The sequence below is a fragment of the Myotis nattereri genome (genome assembly GCF_964212035.1).
Source record: "Myotis nattereri genome assembly, chromosome: X".
In the NCBI taxonomy this organism is placed as follows: Eukaryota; Metazoa; Chordata; class Mammalia; order Chiroptera; family Vespertilionidae; genus Myotis; species Myotis nattereri.
Genome location: NC_138078.1, coordinates 13,937,415 through 13,960,463, shown reverse-complemented (window position 1 = coordinate 13,960,463; position 23,049 = coordinate 13,937,415). Strand labels below are relative to the sequence as shown.

The 23,049-nt window shown below is 37.9% G+C and overlaps 1 long non-coding RNA gene across 1 annotated transcript in view; it reads left to right on the top strand.

Moving 5' to 3' along the window:
• Positions 1–18,415, top strand: part of LOC308511258 — an 808,460-nt gene extending 790,045 nt beyond the window's left edge. Inside the window, exon 6 of the long non-coding RNA XR_013995460.1 lies at positions 17,289–18,415. This is a non-coding gene — a long non-coding RNA (uncharacterized lncRNA). The remainder of the gene's footprint in view (positions 1–17,288) is intronic.
• Positions 18,416–23,049: the final 4,634 nt, after the last annotated feature.

Below are 23,049 nucleotides of genomic sequence, written 5' to 3'. Positions count from 1 at the left end.
ATACACATGCCTCCATGGCAAGTCAATTTCCTAAAATCAAGGAGGAATGGGGAATCGACTGAGATTAGAGCATGGCTATAGTATAGCTTAAGTCAGCTGTGGGCAAACGACGGCCTGCGGGCCGGATCCAGCTCGTTTGAAATGAATAAAACTAAAAAAAAAAAAAAAAGACCGTACCCTTTTATGTAATGATGTTTACTTTGAATTTATATTAGTTCACACAAACACTCCATCCATGCTTTTGTTCCGGCCCTCCGGTCCAGTTTAAGAACCCATTGTGGCCCTCGAGTCAAAAAGTTTGCCCACCCCTGGCTTAAGCCATTAATAATAGGTACCTCAATAAGAGAGGCTAAAGCCGAAGTATAGCCCTTTAACTAGCAATCCTACTAGCCTCATGGACCTGAGAATGATTGTAGTAAGTTCTCCCATATTTTCTTAGATATTAGAGAAAACTAATAGGATAGCCATATTCTAAGACCAGCATGTGCCTCAACCTAATGGAGGGGGATTAGACACTTTGCTTGTTTCTCTAATAGGCTGATATAAAATACGAATTTGCCCCAGTTTAAAAGTATGTTGCAAATATTCCCTGTGAGCATATAAATGTATAAAAACAATTTAATTGTTTTGAAAGGTAAAATACAGAATAAACAACTCTCCACAAATTGGATCCTTTTCTCATGTATTTAATTATAGTCATTTTAACAGCTTCACCAATTACATCTCTTATTTTTCTCAAAATCATTGTGATTACCTAATCTAACAAAAGACAAACATGCAAATTGACCGTACCTTCGCTACGCCTTAAGCCACGCCCACCAGCCAATCAGAGCGACTATATGCAAATTAACCCAACCAAGATGGCGGCCGGAAACCACGGAGCTGAAGCGAGCAGGAGGCTTGCTTGCTCCAGTGATGGAGGAAGCCAAGCTTCCCAGCCAGCTCTGAGCTCCACCGAAGGCAACAAAGTTTCAATTATAGAAGATAAATAAACCCCAGATACATGCTTTCAGCCAGCCGTGGCCACGGAGCTGGAGCAAGCAGGAGCCGGCTCTGAGCTCCACTGAAGGCAACAAAGTTTCAATTATAGAAGGTAAATACATCCCAGAATATAAAAAAGAAAAAAAGGAGAGGCTGGGAGCTTCCGTCGCCGGGGGACTTGGCAAGCCTGAAAACGGCCCTCAGCCCCTCACCCAGACTGGCCAGGCACCCCAGTGGGTACGCCCCACCCTAAATGGGGTGTGGCCAGCCTGAAAACAGCCATCAGCCCCTCACCCAAGCTGGCCAAACCTCCATGGGGTGAGGGTCCCCACTGGGGGGGGGGATTGACCAGCCTGCAAACAACCATCAGCCCCTCACCCAGGCTGGCCAGGCACCCCAGCGGGACCCCCACCTGATCTGGGACACCCTTCAGGGCAAACCAACCGGCCCCCACCAATGCACCAGGCACTCCTATATAATAAAAGGGTAATATGCAAATTGACCCTAACAGCAGAATGACTGGGAATGACTGGTCACTATGACACACATTGACCACCAGGGGGCAGATGCTCAACGCAGGAGTTGCCCCCTGATGGTCAGTGCGCTCCCACAGGGGGAGCTCTGCTCAGTCACAAGCCAGGCTGATGGCTGCCAGTACAGAGGTGGTGGTAGGAGCCTCTCCTGCCTCCTCAGCAGCACTAAGGATGTCTGACTGCAGCTTAGGCCTGCTCCCCGCTGGCAAGTGGACATCCCCCGAGGGCTCCTGGGCTGCCAGAGGGATGTCTGACTGCCAGCTTGGGCCCAATTTTACATGAAGCGGGCCTAAACCAGCAGGTGGTCATCCCCCAAGGGGTCCCAGACTGCGAAAGGGCACAGGCCAGGCTGAGGGACCCCCCCGAGTGCACAAATTTTTGTGCACCGGGCCTCTAGTATTTAAATAATTCAAGAAAATTTGTTACCATTCAAGCACAGAAACATTAATAATACTTAATATTTATAATTAAACTCTATAAACAAAAGTGAAAATAGAGTAATGTAAGTCTCCAGCATTAAAAAGGGAAAATATATCAATACTACCAGAAGAAATTGCTTTATCTGAAATAGACCACAAAGAATGAGAAAATGAAAGAGTCAAAAAACTATTATCAAATCTCCATTAGAAATTGGAAATCTGAAGTTCAGACAATGTTCAGAGATTTGGCCCAGAATGCATACAAGATTCTATGATGGTGGTGGATATTATAGATCAGTTTTTGCTGTTTCTAAGTTATAGAATGCTTGTGGAATTAGGCTGTGTTGTGTCTCAGCCAGAAATGCATTGAAATGTCCAAACACATCTGAGCTGGAACTTCTAAAGAAGATAAAGCAGTCAAATGCATCCAGAGAAAATAGAAAAACTAAATTACACATCCATTCTGTGAAAGGAACTCTTAGACAGCTATGAATCATAAAATTAAAATTAGTTCTTTGTTTAACTGCAAGAAAATGAAATCTAAATTAAACTAATTTAGCATTGTCATTTTTACACATTAAACAAATACTGTTAAGGAAACAATCAACAGAGAGAAAAGACAACCTGTGGAATGGGAATAATACTTGCAAACCACATACCTGATAAGTGGTTAATATCCAAAGTATATAAAGCTCTCCATCAACTCAATAGCAAAATTATATAAACATCTCAATTATAAAATGGGTAAAGGAACTGTATAAACATTTCTCCAAAGAAGACATACAAATGGCCAGCAGGTATAAGAAAAGGTGCTAATCCTTAGGAAAATTCAAATAAAAACCACAATGAAATATCACCTCACACCTGTTAGGAGGGTCATTATCAAAACAAACAAACAAAAAATAAGTGTTGGAAAGGATGTGGGGAAATTGGAAACCTTGTGTATTATTGGTGGGAATGCAAAATGGTGCAACCACTATGAAAAACAGGATGGGGGGGGGGGGTCCTAAAAAAATAGAACTATATGATCCAGCAATCCCACTTCTGGGTACTTACCCAGAAGAATTGAAATCAGTATCTTAAAGAAATATTGGTACTTACATGTCTTTTGCAGCATTATTCACAATAGCCAAAGAGGTAAAAGCAACCTAAATGGCTATCAGCAGATGATTGAATAAAGAAAATGTGGTATATACATACAATGGAATATAATTCAGCATTAAAAATGAAGGAAATCCTATCGTGATGCAACATGGATGAACCTTGAAGACACATAAGTGGAATGAGCTAGTCACAGAAAGATAAATACTACATGATTCCAGTTATATGAGCTACCTAAAATAGTCAAGCTCATGGAAGCAGAAAATAGAATAGTGGCTGCTAGGAGGTAGGGAAAGGGAAAAGGGGGAGTGGCTGTTCAGGTATAAAGTTTCAGTTACTCAACCTGAATAAGTTCTAGAGATCATCTTTACAACATTTTGCCTATAGTTAACACCACGCTTAAAAATTTAAGAGACTAAGTCTTGTTTTTTCACCACAATGAAATATCATTTTTAAGTCAGTTCATATCGATCTATTTTGAAATCTTTTGTCACTAGAGCATATCAGCTTACTGGCACATGAACATAGAAAACATATGAATATCACTGTGAATGCCAAAAAAGAAAGCATGATAGAATATACATGATTATTTAGTTTGCCCTCTTCATTTGATAGGAAACCAAGTTATTTTTAATTTTTTTGAACTATAACATATATGCAAAATCAATGTACCGTTTAATGAATTATCACAGAGTGAACACACCTAAGTAACTGCCACTCAGATCAAAAAAGCAAATATCTAGCCTATAAAAAGCCACCAGCATGCCTCTTCTTAATGGGACCCATTTATCCCCTAAATGTAACCACCATCCTGAATTCAAAGAACATAGATTCATTTTGCTTATTCTTGAACTTTAAGAAAATGTAATCAAACAATATCTATTCTTTAGTGACTGGCTTCTTTCAGACATTGTTTGCCCATTCTATGGTTGCACATTTGGTAGAGTTTATTTTCAAGCTCTTAGTCATTTGAAATACAGCTGCTATAAACATTCTGAACATGTTTGGTCCAAATATGTATACACTAGAGGCCCGGTGCAAGGATTCATGCACTGATGGGGTCCCTCAGTGTGGCCTGCAGGGATTGGGCCAAAACTAGCAGTCCAACATCGCCTGCCGCTCCTGCTCATCCCGGCCCCACTGTGCCTGCCACCGCCGCTGCTTGGTAGGCTGCACCACTGTGGTCTCTGGGCTGCGGCTACCAGCCATGAGCCCTGCATCTGGCACCCATAGGTCAGCTGAGCGGCACTCCCACTGTGGGAACAGACAGACCACCAGGGGGCAGCTCCTGTGTTGAACGTCTGCCCCCTGGTGGTCAGTGAATGTCATAACGACCAGTAGTTCAGTCGCTTAGGCACATATCCTATATAATAAAAGGTTAACATGCAAATTGTCCCCATGGGCAGGAGTTTGACCAATCGGGGGTTAGACATGCACTGACCACCAGGGGGCGGCGAAGAACATGGCGGGCGTCAGCAACGTGGTGTTCGCAGCCAGCAGCAGTGGAGGCACTGCCGGCCCCAATGGAACCCAACAAAAGTGGGACAGCAGTGGGATGGTGGAGCACGTGAGTGGGCGGCACCAGGCCAAGGTGGATGCAAGCGGGAGCCCCAAATGCCCCTCTGGTCACCACACAGATTGGCCCTGATAGCCGGCCAGGCCTAGGGAACCCCTACCTGTGCACGAATTTTGTGCACTGGGCCTCTAGTATATATATAGTGTGTATATATATATATATATATATATATATATATATATATATATCCTATATAATAAAAGGCTAATATGCAAATTGACCAAACAGAAAGACCAGTTGCTATGATGCGCACTGACCACCAGGGGGAAGACACTCAACACAGGAGCTTCCCCCTGGTAGTCAGTACACTCCCACAAGGGGAGCACCACTCAGTCAGAAGCCCTGAAACAGGCTCATGGCTAGCAAGCACAGTGGCTGTTGCGGGAGCCTCTCCCGCAAGGTAAGCTGTTAGTCGGACAACCCCCGAGGGCTCCTTGACTGTGGGAGGGTGCAGGCCAGCCTGAGGTACCCCCAAGAGTGCACAAATTTTGTGCACCGGGCCTCTAGTGTGTGTGTGTGTGTGTGTGTGTGTGTGTGTGTGTGTGTGTATTTCGATTGGTTATGTGCCTAAGAGTGGAAATTCTGGGCCATAGTATATGCATGTGTTCAACTTTGATAAACACTAATGAAGTTTTCCCAAGTTATTTAACCAACTTAATCTCCCACTAATTGTGTACAAATATTCCCCTTGCTCCACATTCTTGCCTTTATCAGACATTTTTTTTTACTTTGTAAAATACATCTATTTTTTTTATTGCTTAAAGTATTACAAAGGGTATTACATATGTGTCCTCCCCCCCCCCGACAGTCCCCTAGCCTCCCCTACCCCCCAGTGTCTTATGTCCATTGGTTATGCTTATATGCATGCATACAAGTCCTTCGGTTGATCTCTTCCCCCCTCCCTCCTGCCCCCCAGCCCTCCCCGGCCTTCCCACTGCAGTTTGACAATCTGATTAGGCAGCTCTGCCTCTGTATCTATTATTGTTCAAAAGTTTATAATGGTCTCTATTATCCATGAATGAGTGAGATCATGTGGTATTTCTCCTTCATTGACTGGCTTATTTCACTTAGCATAATGCTCTCCAGTTCCATCCATGACATTGCAAATGGTAAGAGTTCCTTCCTTTTTACAGCAGCATAGTATTCCATCGTGTAGATGTACCACAGTTTTCTAATCCATTCATCTACTGATGGGCACTTAGGCTGTTTCCAGATCTTAGCTATGGTGAATTGTGCTGCTATGAACATAGGGGTGCATATATCCTTTCTGATTGGTGTTTCTGGTTTCTTGGGGTATATTCCTAGAAGAGGGATCACAGGGTCAAATGGGAGTTCCATTTTTAGTTTTTTAAGGAAACTCCATACTGTCTTCCATAGTGGCTGCACCAGTCTGCATTCCCACCAGCAGTGCACAAGTGTTCCTTTTTCTCCACATCCTCTCCAGCACTTGTCGTTTGTTGATTTGTTGATGATAGCCAGTCTGACAGGTGTGAGATGGTACCTCATTGTTGTTTTGATTTGCATCTCTTGGATGATTAATGACTTTGAGCATGTTTTCATATGTCTCTTGGCTTTCTGAAAGTCCTCTTTTGAAAGGTGTCTATTTAGGTCCTTTGCCCATTTTTTGATTGGATTTTTTATCTTCCTTTTGTTAAGTTGTATGAGTTCCCTATAAATTTTGGAGATTAGGCCCTTATCAGATATGACATTGGCAAATATGTTTTCCCACACAGTGGGTTTTCTTGTTGTTTTGTTGATGGTTTCTTTTGCTGTGCAGAAGCTTTTTATTTTGATGTAGTCCCATTTGTTCATTTTCTCTTTAGTTTCAAGTGCTCTAGGAGCTGTATCAGTGAAGAAATTGCTTCGGCATATGTCTGAGATTTTGCTGCCTTTGGATTCTTCTAGAATTTTTATGGTTTCCTGTCGTACATTTAAGTCCTTTATCCATTTTGAGTTTATTTTTGTGTATGGTGTAAGTTGGTGGTCTAGTTTCATTTTCTTGCATATATCTGTCCAATTTTCCCAACACCATTTATTGAAGAGACTATCTTGGCTCCATTGTATGTTCTTGCCTCCTTTGTCAAATATTAATTGAGCATATTGGTTCAGGCCGATTTCTGGGCTCTCTACTCTATTCCATTGATCTATATGTCTGTTCTTGTGCCAGTACCAGGCAGTTTTGAGAACAGTGGCTTTGTAATACATCTTGATATCTGGTATTGAGATCCCACTTACTTTGTTCTTTTTCAGGATTGCTGCAGCTATCAGACATTTTAAGGGTTTTTAAATTTCTAGCAATTCTGGTAGGGCTTTAGATATTTAATTTGCCATTTACCATTTGGATATCATAGATTATGAAGTGCTTGGTTGAGTCTCTTGCTTGTTTTTCTGTTATATTGTCTTTTTTTATTATTAATCTATAAGTACTTATTTTGTACTCTGTATAAAAGCCTTTAGTTGGAAATACATGTAAATGTTTTCTAAATGGATAGCTTTTTTTACTCTTTTAATGTTTTCTTTTTATAAAAAGAACTCTGCTTTTAATGTGGTTCAATTTATCTATCCCTTTTTATGGTTAATGGGTTTTATATCTTGTTTATAAAACCTTTGCCAAGTCAAATGCCATGAAAATATTCTCCTACACTTTCTTCTAGAAACTTTGTTTTACCTTTCAGTTTCAGAGATTTGTTGTATATGGAATTGATTTTTAGTTTTGGTTTGAAGTAGTGGCAAAATTTCATCTTGAATAGATGGCTATTTGTATATATGAATAGCTAATTGTTTCAGGATAATCTATTGAAAAGACAATTCTTTCCTCATTTTTCTGGATTGCCACTTTGTTTTATATCAAGTATTTTTATATATTAATCAATTACACATTCTCTATTCTATTCAGATAGTTTATATTCTGATACAAACACCAAGCTTAATGTGTGATATTTTATAAAGCAAGTACTCTAAATTTATTATTTTTCAAGTATGTGTTGGCTGTTTTTGTCTTTTGAATTTATAATTCAAAATTATAATGTGTCAATTTTAACAGAAAAATGTTCTAAGATGTTCATTGGGATTTAGTTTAATTTTATGTCAATTTTGAGGTTATTGAATCATTGTAGTATTTTCTTTCAATCTGTGAATGGTGTTGTATCTTCAGTTTGTTGATTCACTTGTTACTTTATTTATGGAAAGAAATTATATTTTAAAATTTTATATGTACTGGTCTTACACTATTTAGATTTGTTCCTAGATATTTGATTCATCTGTTGCTGTAAATTACATTATTTTCATTTCATTTTAATTATTTACTTACACATACTGAAATATAATTGATTTTGTATGCTGACTTTGTATTCAGAAATACATAAACTTTTATTAATCCTAATAATGTATCTCATTTATTTCCAAGTTTATTAATATAAACTCAGGGGACATCTGTAATACTTTCAACAATAAAGATAAAAGTTTTTGAAAAAGAATTCCAGTTTAATTACATTCCTGTCAACAGAGGAGGTGATCAGTCCTTTTTTTTTAAAGTATATTTTTATTGATTTCAGAGGTGAAGGGAGAAGGAGAGAGAGATAGAAACATCAATGGTGAGAATCATCATTGGCTGCCTCCCACATGCCCCTTACTGTGGATCGAACCCACAATCAGGGTATGTGCCCTGACCTGGAATCAAACTGTAACTTCCTGGTTCATGGGTCGACGCTCAACCACTGAGCCATACCCCAGGCAGTCCTTTCAATCTTAGTCATACTAATGGAGATGTAGTGGTATTACACTGCAGTTTTAATTACCATTTTCCCAATAAATTATGATGTTGAGCATCTTATATGCTGATTTGCATTGGTATACTTTCATTGGTGACGTGTCCATTCAAATCTGCTCATTTTTAAAAAAAAAATCGTTACTGTTGAGAGTATTACAGATGTCCCCCTTTTTTCTCCCTCTTTGCCTCCCCTCCACCTGGTTCCTGCCCCACCCCAGGCCTTTACCACTCTACTGTCTGTGTGATCTTCAATTAATCCTTTCCCTCCCTCCCTCCCTGCTTCCCTCTGAGATTCGTCAGTCTGTTCCATGGTTCCATGCCTCTGCTTCTGTTTCATTCCCAGTTTATTTTGTTCATTAGATTTCTTGATCATTTATTTTGATTTTTAGGTTCAACTGTTGATAGATATGTATTTGTTGTCATTTATATTTTATCTCTTCTTCTTCCTCCTCTTCTTCCTCTTTCTCCTCCTTCCTTCCTCTCCTCCTCCTCCAACATTTCATGTAGTACTGGTTGGTGGTGATGAACTGCTTTAGCTTTTTCTTGTCTGTGAAGCTCTTTATCTGACCCTCAATTCTAAATGAGAGCTTTGCTGGGTAGAGTAATCTTGGTTGTAGGTCTTTGCCCTTCATCACTTTAAATATTCTTGCCACTCCCTTGTGGCCTGCAAAGTTTCTGTTGAGAAATCAGCTGACAGTCCTAGAGGCACTCCCTTGTAGAAAATGCACCTCTAATCACAATTCTAGAAGTTGAAACTGTGCTCAATGCCTGGTGTTCAGATTGGATAATAGTCGGCCTGCTTCATTATTTTCTTCAACCCGTTTCTCCTTTTTTTTTCTTCTATTTTTTATTGGAAACATTTTTAAATGCACTAAAGAATAGAGTATAAATGAACCCTAGTGGATCTATCACATAGTTTAAATCACCATATATTGTAATTTTAAAAATATGTTGTATAATCTCTCTCACTATAGTCTTTTGAAGAAGTTCCTAAAAACTCCAGTATCCAGCTCCAAAAGTAAAAACACTTTTGCTTTATACTTTTAAAAGGTTATACCAAATGTATCTTGCTCATTTCAAACTGGGTTATACTTTTTTGAAAAAGGACTAGCCTCCCAGAAGTTCCATTCTAGGCATATACTCAAGGACATTGGATGTAAATGGTCACCGAAATACATGTACAAGAATGTTCACAGCAGCTGTATTCACAATAGTAAAACTAAATGAGGATGACCCAATATCCAACAGGAGTAGAATAGATATATAACTAAAGTATAGTATATTCATACAATATAACAAACTACTGTCATGGGCAATGTAAGTGAATTTCACTGACATGATGCTGAATAAAATTAACCAAACAAAAAATACATACTATATTACTCTACTTATATAAATTTCAAAAATAGGAAGAATCAACTCATGGTGATAGTCTTTAGCAAAAATGGGTAAGTTAGGGAGGGAAAGTTTGCTGGGAGGAAGCCTCTGGGTACTGAAAATCTTTTTTGCTTTTATATGAGTAGTGGTCATACAGATGAACAAATATATAAAATTTCATAAAATTTGTACCCTTTATTGAAGTATTAAATTATACTTCCATTTAAAAAGCAATTTTTTAAAAGGAGCAACAAGTATGCTCTCTATCAGGAAATTTTTAGCACTTTTTTTTTCTTAAAGAGCCAGAAGGTAAATATTTTTAGCTTTGTGGGTCATAGGGTCTCTGTCACAGCTATTCGCCTCTGTTGTGGAATGAGAGAAGCCATGCATGATACATAAACTCATGACCATGACTATGTTCCAATAAAACTTTATTTACGGACATCAGCATTTAAGTTTCATCTAATTTCCACTTGTCATGAAATATTATTCTTCTTTGAATGTTTTTTTCCAACCATTTAAAATGTAAAAGCCATTCTTAGCTCATGATACAAAAATAGGCAATGGAAATTTGGGCATTTGGCACTACATTTGGATTGCAGGTTGTAGTTTGCCAACCTCTTACCCTAAGGGTGTGTGTATGTGTGTGTGTGTGTGTGTGTGTGTGTGTGTGTGTGTGAGAGAGAGAGAGAGAGAGAGAGAGAGAGAGAGAGAGAGAGAGAGAGAGAGAAATACTAGAAATGTATAGATGAATGTGGGTAGCAGTTCTGGAAAAGCTGCAGGCCAAATAGACATGACATTCATTCATGTGTGGAAGATTTCTTTCGGGCTTTCTGTAGCTGTAGGGAAAGATAAAACGAGTCAGTGCTGCATGCTGATTGGTGACAGTGGTCAGTAACAGGAATGTATATTGTTATTGTCACACTATGATTTACTTGAAAGTAATATTGCACTGGGAATGTTATCATTAGACCACTCTGTATGCATTTAACATTTTCTCCCTGCTGTGCTCTTTATTTACCTGATCATTTTCCTGCACACAGTGGTGAGAGTAATAATTTGGGATTTCAGGAAAATGGCACTAAATGCAGGCAGCTTGTGTATAGAATATCTAAAGTGAACTTTTCTCACTGGCCCGTCTCCAAAGCAGACTTTTTTTATGAACCTGTTTCTCTGTGGCTTGAAGGTATTCATGACAGTGATGGTAATAAGACTTGGCATTTATATGGCATTTTCTTTTTTTAAAGTGCTTTTCTCTCAAAAAACAAAACAAAAAAACTTAAGGGTATGTTTTAAGTCCATCTTCTTTTCAACGCAGTAGGAGCTACAATTTTTACTAACTCCAGAGAATTACAGTAGCCTTTTTGAAAACATGTACTTAGCTTGGTCACAGACAATCCTGGCTGTAAACAGCATTTTTCTTCAAAAACTGTGAAGTTCACCTTTTAAATTCTGTCTTTTCTGCTCTTCCATTGCACAAATTGCAACTAAATATATAATTGAAGCTTTATTCATCTAACCCAACAGTCTCATTGTAAAACTGGAATTACTTACATAGTTACATTAACAAAAATATTGTGTATCTGCTTAATCGGGATAATTATTTTACCATGCTGCCAAAATCTATTTAGTTCATATATAATAAGCACTAAGGGAGAGAGGAAGAATTAGACCTTCCTCAGAGAGCTCACAGCCCTGTGGGAGAGACAGATTTGGAGGAGAGGTCCCAACTTAGTCCTTTATAGTTGTCTCCTTCTATCATACACTCCTACAAGCACATAGGTGCTAGCTGCTCAAAAATGGGGCCTGTTCCAAGAATGGCCTGGGATGATGCCCTGCTTTCTTGAAGTGGATTTCTCTTCTCCCTGGCACCAAATCCCTGCCACTCTCTTCTTCTGGCCTTTTGGTTTTAACCATCTGCTTATACACCTCCCTGGCTTACTACATTCAACTTCCAGTTTAACTCAGCTATGCACCCGCCTTGGTTTCAGCTCTGTTGAAGCATTAGGGAAAAGCATTGCTTCATTAGTTCTCAACACAAAGGACTATGATCGCCTGGCTGTCTGGCCTGGGGAGAAGGTTTTGAACATATACCACAAGTAGGGATAATACAATTCAGTTGACAATGACAACTCCACCAAAACACAGGGGAATAAGCCAAATTTCCCTTGTGGATATTGGTAATTGTCCCAACTTAATGGCTTTCTCAGTGAATAAATGTCTTCATCCAAAACAGAGAAAATAGAGACAATAGTCATGATTTTTGGCCTCTGTTTCCAGATTCAAACATATAGGAAGTGATTTTTCTTGTACATACATAAGCAAGTAGAGTTCAAAATCTTGTAGTCTATAGTTTGCTGTTCCATTGATAACTTCATCAATTGCTACATTGAAGTTTTGAAATCTGATGCCCCTAATATTTGAGTAGATGCCTATTCTCATCCTTCAAGCTCAGGAAGTTTCCCACTACTGAAAAGCTGTGTTTCCTTCCATAGACACAGCCTACTTTTGATTAAGTTGAGTGGAGTAGCCGAGCCAGCGAATAGAGCATCCAAAAGGATAATAACAATGACGTGTTCTCTTTGTGGGACTACATCAATTCAAGCAGGAAAATCAATGCACCTGGGGGGGGGGGAGTATAATACTATTCCAGCACCATTAATGCTCAGGAGGCAACAAAAATCACAGGGAGAAAAATTCACTCATTTTTGGCCATGTAAAGAAACAACAGGAGAGGTGGCTAATCCTGCCCTCAGACACTAAAAAGATAATGTCCATTTGAGAGGCATAGCCAGGTTTACTATAGCTATTGAAAGAAAAGCCATGTATTTAAAGTACTGTGGGATTTTAAAAATCTTTGCCATCTTTGTTTTTATCACACTTTCTTTGGAAGGAAGGCTAGCTAGTGATGTTTTCCTTGCTTTCCTGGTAACAAAGCTTGAGAGATGGTGAGTTCTTGAAAGAGAAAGTTGTGTCATTGAAGCCAGAAATAGACCTTGTTAAAGTGAAGAGTTTCACTCATCTACCTTGTCTACTGAGCTGTGCAATTTCTATTACAACAAATCCTTGACTTTGAAGGTATCCTTTTTGTTAAAACTACTAAACAAAACTAACTTGAAAGCAAAAAATCTCTCTCTGGTCTCTCCGTGTTAAATGTAAATCCGGAGCAAGCTCAGAAGAATTAGGGAGGCTAATTCAGCCTCCCTCAGTAATGTACAAAGTCCTCCAAGAAAAGAGAACTCCTCCTTATAGTTCCCCTTATATTTAGTCAGCTATGCTATAATGATGGTTAGTAACAAATTGACCTAAAATTCTGTGTCTTAAAACAAACCTGCAGATTGGCTATACCTCCAACTGGGCTAGGATGGACTCCAGGTTCAAGATTTTAGTCTCTAAATTGCATTGAGTTCTCTTTCCACATGTCTCCACTCTCTCCTTGGACCAGTGGCTACCCAGAGTAGATTGCTCTCATGGTCATCACAAGAAAGCAAGAGGCTAAAATAAGCCATGCAATCACATTTACTAGTAAAGCCTGTGCTTATGTCGCACTTCATTGACTAAAACTAGTCACATGGCTAAGCCCAAATCCAAGACGTGAATAAATACACTCAGCTCACCACAAAGCCAGGGCAAGTATGTGGATAAAGAAGGAAATGAACAACAATCATCCCTTGGTGTTGGTTTCCAGGACTGCCTGTAGATACCTGGTGCTCAAATCCTTTAGACCTCCATATCTACGGGTTCCACATCTGTGGATATTAAGGGCCAACTATATTATGATCGGTGCTTGTCATTACCTGCCAAATGGTAATAGGGAGTGATTCTCTTTTGCTTATTTAGGGAAAAATATCTAGTTGCTCACCTGACCAGCCTCATTCCATCTTTTAAGGTCAATGGGGATTGACTGCTTTCATGGATCTTCATACAATTCATCTAAGTTAAAGACAGAGGGAACATTTTCTTCAGTGTCTTCTAAAAAGCCAAGAGCTATGCTGTCTGATACAGTAGCCACTAGCCATCTGAATTTATGCTAATTGAAATAAGCCTGTCAGAGAAAGACAACTAGCATACGATTTCACACATATGTGGAATCTAATGGACAAAAATGAACTAACAAGCAAAATAGTGACAGACTCATAGATAGAGAGTGGGCTGACAGCTGTGGGGGGGGGGGGGGCTGGAGGGGGAGGTAGAGGGATTGAACAAAAAAGAAAAGAAAGAGAAAAATCACATGGACAATAGTGTGGTGATTGCTGGGGGGAGGGGAGTAAGGGAGGTGGAGGAGGGTAAAGGGGGATAAATGGTGATGGACAGAGACTTGGGGAGGTGAACACACAATACAGTGTATAGATGATGTGGTGTGGAATTGTGCACCTGAAACCTATATAATTTTGCTAATCAGTGTAACCCCAATAAATTCAATAAAAAGGAAAAAACACTTATAAAAATATATGAAATAATATTCATTTAAAATTAAGTAAAATTTAAATTGGAGCTTCTCAATTATAGTAGCCACATTTAAAGAACTCAGTAGTCATGTGTGGCTGTGGCTACCACACAGTGCAGCTCTATCTTATTACCCCAGTAATTGCCTTCATAGCACAAATCACACTTTAAAATCATCTATGTATTTGTAACCCTGTTTACCTTCTCTTGTGGTAGACTGAATGTTGACCCCTTAGAAAGATGTACACATACTAATTCCCAGAACTTGTAAATGTTACTTTATATGAAAAAAGGTACTTTCCAGATGTGATTAATAATCTTGAGTTGGGGAGATTATGGGTCCACCTAGAAAACCCACAGTAATCACAAAGATCCCTATAAGAAGCAGGCAGAAGGCTCAGAGTCAGACAGAAGGTTATATGATAATGGATAATAGAAGCAGAGAGACAGAGAGAAAGAGATTTGAAGATGAACAATTCCTGGCTATGAAGATAGACAGAAAGGGACATGAGCCATAGCATGTAGGAAGCTTCTAGAAAGGGCAAGGAAACCGATTCTCACCTGGAGCCTCCAGAAGGAACGCAGCCCTGTGAAGCCATTTTAGACATCTGACCTCTGAAACTGAGATATAATAGGTTTGTGGTCATTTCATACAGCAGCATTGAGAAAATAATCCATTCTCCATGAACATGTAAGATATATGCAGGAGTGACCTTGCCTGTTTCATTCACTATTAAATCTACAGCACTAAGCAATGATTAGCAGTTACATCTAATTATTTGAGAACTAATAAGTGTATGGAAAAAAAAGCTAATATACACTCCAAAAGGTCCTTCTAAGATAAGATACCTTCCACAATCACATGCCACATATCCACATTCCTCACTACTGGAGGTCATCGTATTTTGCATGTTATTTCCAGAAAATCACTACTGGGAGACATTAGATAAAAATATAGAATACTGAATGAGAGGCCACCAAAATTAATTTATCAGTTAAGCCAATAGCAGAATAGACCCGCGCAGAACAAAAAATAGGGAAGATTTCAAAACACAAGAGGGAGGGAAGGAAAGGGGAGAAGGAAGAGGGAGTCAGAATGAGAAGACCAAATGCTTTGTGATAGGCACATCAATAACAATAAGCATGTGTCATGCACTTTCTAGCTGCAATTCACCTTTATATATTTTTTCTCATTTAAACTTTGAGCACTCTTATTAAGTGAGCAGGCGGATATTATGCTGTACAGAAACTGAAGCTCAAAGATGTTAACTGTCATGCTCTTGGTACTGGCAACTAGAAAGTAGCTCATATTCAAATCTTGTGACTTGAAACCTAGTTTTCTTTCCGCCACACTTGATATGACATCATGTGCAAAAGAATTGTGAAAGCTCTGGAAAAATCGACCATTTCTGTCTCAAATTTAATTTAGCATTTTCCTGCTCAGTTTGAGACAAGGTATCTGGAAACTTTCAAGTGAAAAACGCCTGCAAAGAGAAGCTGGCCTCACACAGAATGGCTAAAATCACAACCCACCCCATCCTTGTCTAGAGAATGAAATCCTTGCACATTTCAGAGCTTAGAGAAGCAGCCTGCATTGAAGAGCAGCCTGCCTGCAGCAGGATATTAGGAAGCAAAGAGGCATGATTGTTTTCAACAAAATATGGAGTTTAGTCCAGGTATTTAGCTAATAAAAATAAATGGCTATATGTTATGTGGTTATATAAGTTACTATGTTGTAGCCTTGCTTTTGCTTCTTAGCCTGAGAAGCCTATAATATTTATTATATTTATTATATTTATTATCTTGGCCTTTAAGTAAAAGTTTGCCAATCCTTTTCCTAGATGAAAAGTGAACCACAGGCACTTGCTGTTTTGCTTTCAGCCTTACCAGATAAATGAAAAATAAAGGCTCATATCAGTCCCCTCTCTATGATTTTCTATATGCTTCTTTATGATGCAGCTCCTTCAGCTTCATACAGAAAAAGCTTTTAATCTCTCTATGTGGGGTGGGGTGGGGGGGAGGAAGTATTTGGAAATCTTATGGCTGTATAATGAATCATTACAAATTTAGTTTCATAAAACAATAGTCATTCTTATCATTATCATTATCTCATAGTTATGGAGGGTGATTAGGCTAAGCTAGGGGATTCTTACTAGGAGTCTCTCCATCTGATGAGACCTAAATCCATATCAAAAGCATCCTCTGAGATGTCTGGCACCTAAACTGGAAGATTTAAACAGCTTAGGAACGGAACACCTGGGACTTCTCTATCTCTGTGTGCTCTCTCCAGCATGGCGTCTTCTGGTTAGCCCTGCTTCTTTCATGGTTTCTCCATGTTCCAAAGGTATAAGTCGAGAGAGAGAGAGAGCATGCCAGGTGGAAATTGTAGTGCCCTTTGGCCTATAACCTAGCCTTGATAATCATATTGTTAATTTTCCTTTTTTTCTATAACTTTTACTTTATTTATAAACTATGTGTGTAAATAATTTTTCCCTAAAGTTTTACATATGTCTCCTTTTTCCCCGCTTGACCTTCCCCCTCTAGTCATTCCCACCCCGGGCAAGCCCCCGCTGCCCCAGTGTCTGTGTCCATTGGTTATGCTAATATGCAGGCACACAAGTCCTTTGGTTGATCTCTAACCCTGTCCCCTCCCCTGCCATTTGTCTCTGGATCTATTCTTGTTCCTCAAATTATGTTGATCATATTTCACATATGAGTGAGATCATGTGATATTTATCTTTCTCCAACTGGCTTATTTCGCTTAGCATAATGCTCTCCAGTTCCATCCATGCTGTTGCAAATGGTAAAAGCTCCTTCTTTTTTATAGCGACATAGTATTCCATTGTGCAGATGTACCACCGCTTTTTAATCCACTCATCTGCTGATGGGCACTTAGGCTGTTTCCAAATCTTAGCTATTGTAAATTGTGCTGCTATGAACATAGGGATGCATATATCCTTTCTGATTGGTGTTTCTGGTTTCTTGGGATATATTCCTAAAAGTGGGATTACTGGGTCATTTTCTATTACTACCATATCAAATGTAGTGGATTAACAACACAAGTTTATTATTTTGCTATTTTGTAGGTCAAGTGTCCAGGCATGCATGGCTGGTTCTGAGGCCCCCAGTCCCACCAACAATGTATGAGAGTTCAAATTTCTCCAAATCCTCACCAACACAGGTATGGTCTGGTGTTTTTTCGTTATTATTATAGCAATCCTCATGGTTGTGAAGTGGCATCCCATTGTAGTTGGGATTTGTGTTTCCCTAATGACTAATGATGTTGAGCATCTTTTTATGTACTTATTTGCCATCAGTATGTCATTTAGGGGTTGAAAAGGTCTATTTGAGTCCTCTGTTATTTTTTAATTGGGTTATTTAATTTTTTATTGTTGATTTATAAGAGTTTTTATATATTCTTAATCCTGGACCCTTAGCTGACAAATTTCTTGCAAATATTTTCTCTCACTCTACGGGTTGTCTTTTGCTTTCTTTTCTTCCAGTTTTATGGAGATATATTTGACATATAACATTGTGTAAGTGTAAGGTGTACAATGTGATGATTTGATACATGTATACATTTCAAAATGAACGCCACAATAAAGTCAGTTAACACATCTGTCACCTCACATAATTCCCATTTTTGTGACAAAAAAACTTTTTAAATTTACTCTTAGCAACTCTTAAGTCTAAAGCACAGTATTGTTAAGTATAGTCATCATACTGTACATTATATATCAGAATTCATTTATGTTATAACTGGAAGTTTGTACTCTTTGACTATTTTCACCCATTTTCTTTATCCACTCATCTGTTGATGGACACTTGGATTGTTTCCATACCTTGGCTACTGTAAATAATGCTACAATGAGCATGGGAGTGCAGATATCTCTTCATCATAGTGATTTTGCTGCCTTTGGATATACACCCAGAAGTAGAATTGCTGGATAATATGATAATTCTATTTTTATTTTTTTTGAGTAACCATCTTACAGTTCCATAGTGGCTGTACCAATTTACAATCCCACCAACAGTGCACGAGGGCTCCCTCCTCTCCACATCCTCACCAGCATTTGTTTTCCCCTTTTTTATAATAGCCATTCTAAAGGATGTGACCTCAGAGCTTATTGTGGTTCTGATTTGCATTTCCCTGATGATTAGAGATGTTAAACAACTTTTCATGTATTATTGACCATTTGACTGTCTTCTTTGCAAAAAAAAAAAAAATGTCTATTCAGGTCCATTGCCCATTTTAACTGGATTATTTAGTTTATCTGCTGAGTTGTATGTTTTTTTTTATATATTTTTAATATTCACCCCTTATCAGACAGAAGGTTTGCAAATTATTTTCTCCCATTCCATAGGTTGACTTCTCATTGTAATTCTTTTTTTAATGTGCAGAAGCTTTTTAGTTTGATGTAGGCCTACTTGTTTATTTTGTTGCTTGTGCTTTATGTGTTATATCTAATACGTGATTGCCAAGACAAATATCAAGGAGCTTTTTTCCCTATGTTTGTGGTTTCACACCTTATTTAATCCATTTTGAGTTCATTTTTGTGAGTGGTCTAAGACAGAAGTCCAGTTTCATTATTTTGTATGTGCATATCCAGTTCTTGGCTCCCTTGTCAAATATTAGTTGACCATGTAAGCATGGATTTCTGTGCTCTCAATTCTGTTCCTTTGATCTATGTGTCTTTTTTATGCTAATACCATTCTGTTTTGATTACTACAGATGAGTAATATAGTTTGAAATGTGTGATGCCTCCAGCTTTGTTCTTTCTCAGGATTGCGTTGGCCATTCAGGATCTTTTGTGATTCCATACAAATCTTAGTATTTTTTTCTATTTCTGTAAAATATGCCATTGGAATTTTGGTAAGACTTGCATTGAATCTATAGATGCTTTGAACAGTATACACATTTTAACAATACTAATTTTTATCCATCAAGAGAAGATATCTTTTACATTTTTAAATCCATGTCTTATTTCAGAATATAGATCTTTTACCTTCTTGGTTAAATTTATTCCTAAGTATTTTATTGTTTTTGATGCCTTTTCACTTTCTTGATCATCTCCTTTGAAGAACAAAAGCTTTTAATATCAATGAAGTTAAAATTGACTATTTTTCTTTTTGAGTTTGGATGTCATATCTAAGAAATGGTTGCCTAATCTAAGGTCATGAAAATTGTGTTTTCTTATAAATATTTTTGAAGTTTTAGTTCTTATATTTAAATCTGTGATCTAGCTGAGTTAATTTTTATATGGTATGAAGTAGGTTATCTAACTTCATTATTTTGCCTGTAGACATCCAGTTATTCCATCACCATTTGTTGAAAAGACTATTCTTTCCCCCCACTGAATGGTGTTGTTGCCCTTGTCAAAAATCAACCCTCCGCCCTGGCCAATGTGGCTCAGTTGGTTGGAGCATCACTCCATACACCAAAATGTGGCAGGTTCAATCCCTGCTTGAGGCACATATGGAAGGCAACTGATCAATGTTTCTCTCTCTCTCTGCCCCCCTTCCTCTCTCGAAAACCAATGAAAAGCATATCCTTAGGTGACGTTTAAAAAAAATTGACCCTAGATGTATGGTTTTATTTTTGGGTTGCATTGATTTATGTCTATCCTTTTGACAGAACTGTACTGTCTTTGTCTTAGGTTTGTAGTAAGATTTGAAATTGGGAGTCTTCCAATATTACTTTCTTTGAAGATTCCTTTTTAGCTTATCTAGGTCTCTTATATTTCACCATAAATTTTAGGATCAGCTTCCCAATTTCTGGAAAAAAAATATGGCAGTTGGAATTTTAATAGGTATTGAATATGTAACTCAATCTGGATAATGTTTCCATCTGAAAAATTTTAAATCTTCCATTCCATGAAATTAATAAGCCCATTTAAGGAGGTGCTGCAGAACTGTATATTTAGGTCTCTGGATCTTGACTATAATCACAAACCGGGGTCCTTTTTTCATAGCTACCTCCATATCCTCTCAGTTGCTGTAACTGTAGAAGGATTTTATAGTTTAGTAGATCCTTCATTAGTGGAGTAACATGAAATTTAAAACTAATTCTGATATATTGGTGGCGTAAATGCAATATAGAACAACCACTATGAAGGAGAATTTGGTGATGCCCATAAAATTTACAAGATACCATGGGAGATATTTTCCTACCCAGGCCAGGAAAGCAAGCTTATTTTGTGTCTCCCTTTTCCACACCCTTTAACTTAGGATGTAGTCCTTTGAGAGTCCCAACTTTATGTATGTGTATTTTACTCAACTGCGATGACATAAAAGCCTACCTCCTTGTCTCCTATCCCCAAGAAGGCACTAAAACCTAATTTTCTAGGTTACTAAGACCAGCATCCATCTCATCTTCATCCAGGCACCTTCAAACTCAGTTCAGGTACTTAAATTCTTATTTTCAGTTTTCTTTTGGATTTTTTCCTCTTGAGGATTTCCTCTCATTTGTTACAAACTCAACTATCCATTTTGTAAAGATATTGCCTCCCCCCTTTTCAACATGTCTAAGTGCTTTATAGCAGGATTTTTTTTATAGTTATGTAGTACAACAAAAATGCTTACAGTATTCTTAAATATAAGCATCCTACAGTATTCTTAAATATAAACATATAGTATTATATTTATAATAAATAAACTTGACTGACAAATTTTATCTTCCCTGTTATTTTTTATTCCCCCCTCACTTTTGTTCACCCCAACAAATTCTGAAGGTGGTCTCTTGCCTACTTAACCATGAGGTCATCAAATTGGCTAAGTGTATTGTTGTCGGTTTTTTTCCATGGACTCTGAGATTTTTTTTTTTTTTTGGATTTTTGGACATGAGTGTATTTTAACTGGAAAGACAGGGGTTTTCTCCCAAAATCTAATTATGTTAACAATGAATTGGATTAAAACAATGTTAAAGGTTTCAATTAAAAGCTCAGTGGAAGTTCTTCTGTTTTAAGTTCCTTTCCCAGATGGTTTTCAAAGAGCTATATGGCTACAGGGAAAAGAAAGACATATGTAAAGAAGAGCAATGTCTCCAAGACAAATCTCATTTATTTTATGTCAAATTGGTCAATCAGAGAAAATGAAATTGAGCTTAACAGAGCTGCAAATACTTAAGAAGCTGTTTTTAGGTCCTTACTGAGCACCTCAGCTTTTGATCATCCTCATAAAAATTCATAACTAAGCTTAGACGTAGTAAAAACAATAATTCAAGTAGAAAATATGACACTTGATTCTATTTTTAGGGCCCCATGATAACCACAAATTTCCAGTCTGTCAAACTGAGCAGGCAGTTTTTAGAATTATTTTTTTAATGTCATCTTAAAAAATAACATCTTACACATGAAAATGAGAAAGCAAAGGATGTCAGTCAGGAAGCAGCGTCATGAATAAAGACATTGCTAGGCATTCACCAATGTTGGCAGTTCTTTGCCTTTGAGCCAAAATGACCTTCAAAGATAGGAGACAAAGCTGTAAAATTACCCAGAAGACAAATGAAAACTCAATAAATATTTGATCTAATATTCTAGTTTTATTATAACTTGGTTGTAGCTTTATGTATGTCTTATATATTGACAACTAAGCATAAATGATTCAGGAGGCTTTGGCTAGAAAAAAAAAGGTAATACAAATTTATTCAAGGGTCTTAGGGTTCGCAAACTATAAAACAATTAGGCAATACCTACAGTGTTCAAAGTAGAGAAAAGCTGAGGGTTCTTAGAGTAAAAAGTACCTCCTTGAGAAGAATCAGTTCTGTATTCTTAACCTCTGGATTGGTCCGAGATAGTGTTACTCTAAATCACTGGTGGTCTGGATACTCTAACATTCTTTCCTTAGTCTATCTGGAGGTTTGGTGTATATCCAAGGATTTGCTGCAGGGCTAGGGGGTGAGGGGGAGAGATCAACCAAAGGACTTGTATGCATGAATATAAGCATAAGCGATGGATGTGGATAACAGGGGGTGAGGGTAAGGGCAGGATTTGGGGGATGAGGGGACATTGGGGGGATAAGGTCATATTTGTAATATCTTAATCAATAAAGGGAAAAATTTAAAAAAAGTTTTAGTTACCAGGCTAGTTAAATCTAGAAAAGAATTATTTCCTCATAACTTAACCTACTTAATTTTAGTAATTTAGCAGCTTGACTATAGTGACTCAATTTTATTTCTTTTTTTTCTATTCCTCAATATCAATTCAGTAAGTTAACACTAATCAGTTGAATGGAGATGGTGCAATGGATAGCAGTATGATTATAGCCACTAGAAATTTATTTAACATTCATGTGTCCTCAAACTATCATCTGTCTTTTGCTGACCAAAAATTACTTGTGAAAAAAGATATTTATACAGTTTCACTAAAAACAATTTTAAACCACACCATATATATCCAATAATAAAAGGAATATCTTAAATTATGGTACACCTACAAGACGAAGGATTGTGCAGCCATTAAATTTATATGCAAAGAATAAGGAAATGTGCTTTTATAGTTGTATGTAAAAATGCAGAGGAGTTACTCAGTTTTCCTGCATCTCTCCCATGAATACAGGAGGTATACATGTCAAGAAAGTTCTGTTTTATTCTCTCAATATTTTTGTTACATGGGAGGCCCAGTCAGGAACCTAGAACAGTAGAGGGAAAATTATGTTTTCTCCCCCCCAGTTTGGTGACTTACTGAGACACCATGCTCCCTTCATCTCCTACAAATGGGATCCTTGAAAACTGGCAGAAGCTGGTGAAGGGTAAGATTTCTTACCTAAATCAGCTCTCCTGAATTTATCTCTATGTAACCCAGTCAAGGGAGGAAGGTAAAAATCACCTTCTCCCTTTCTTTCCAAAAT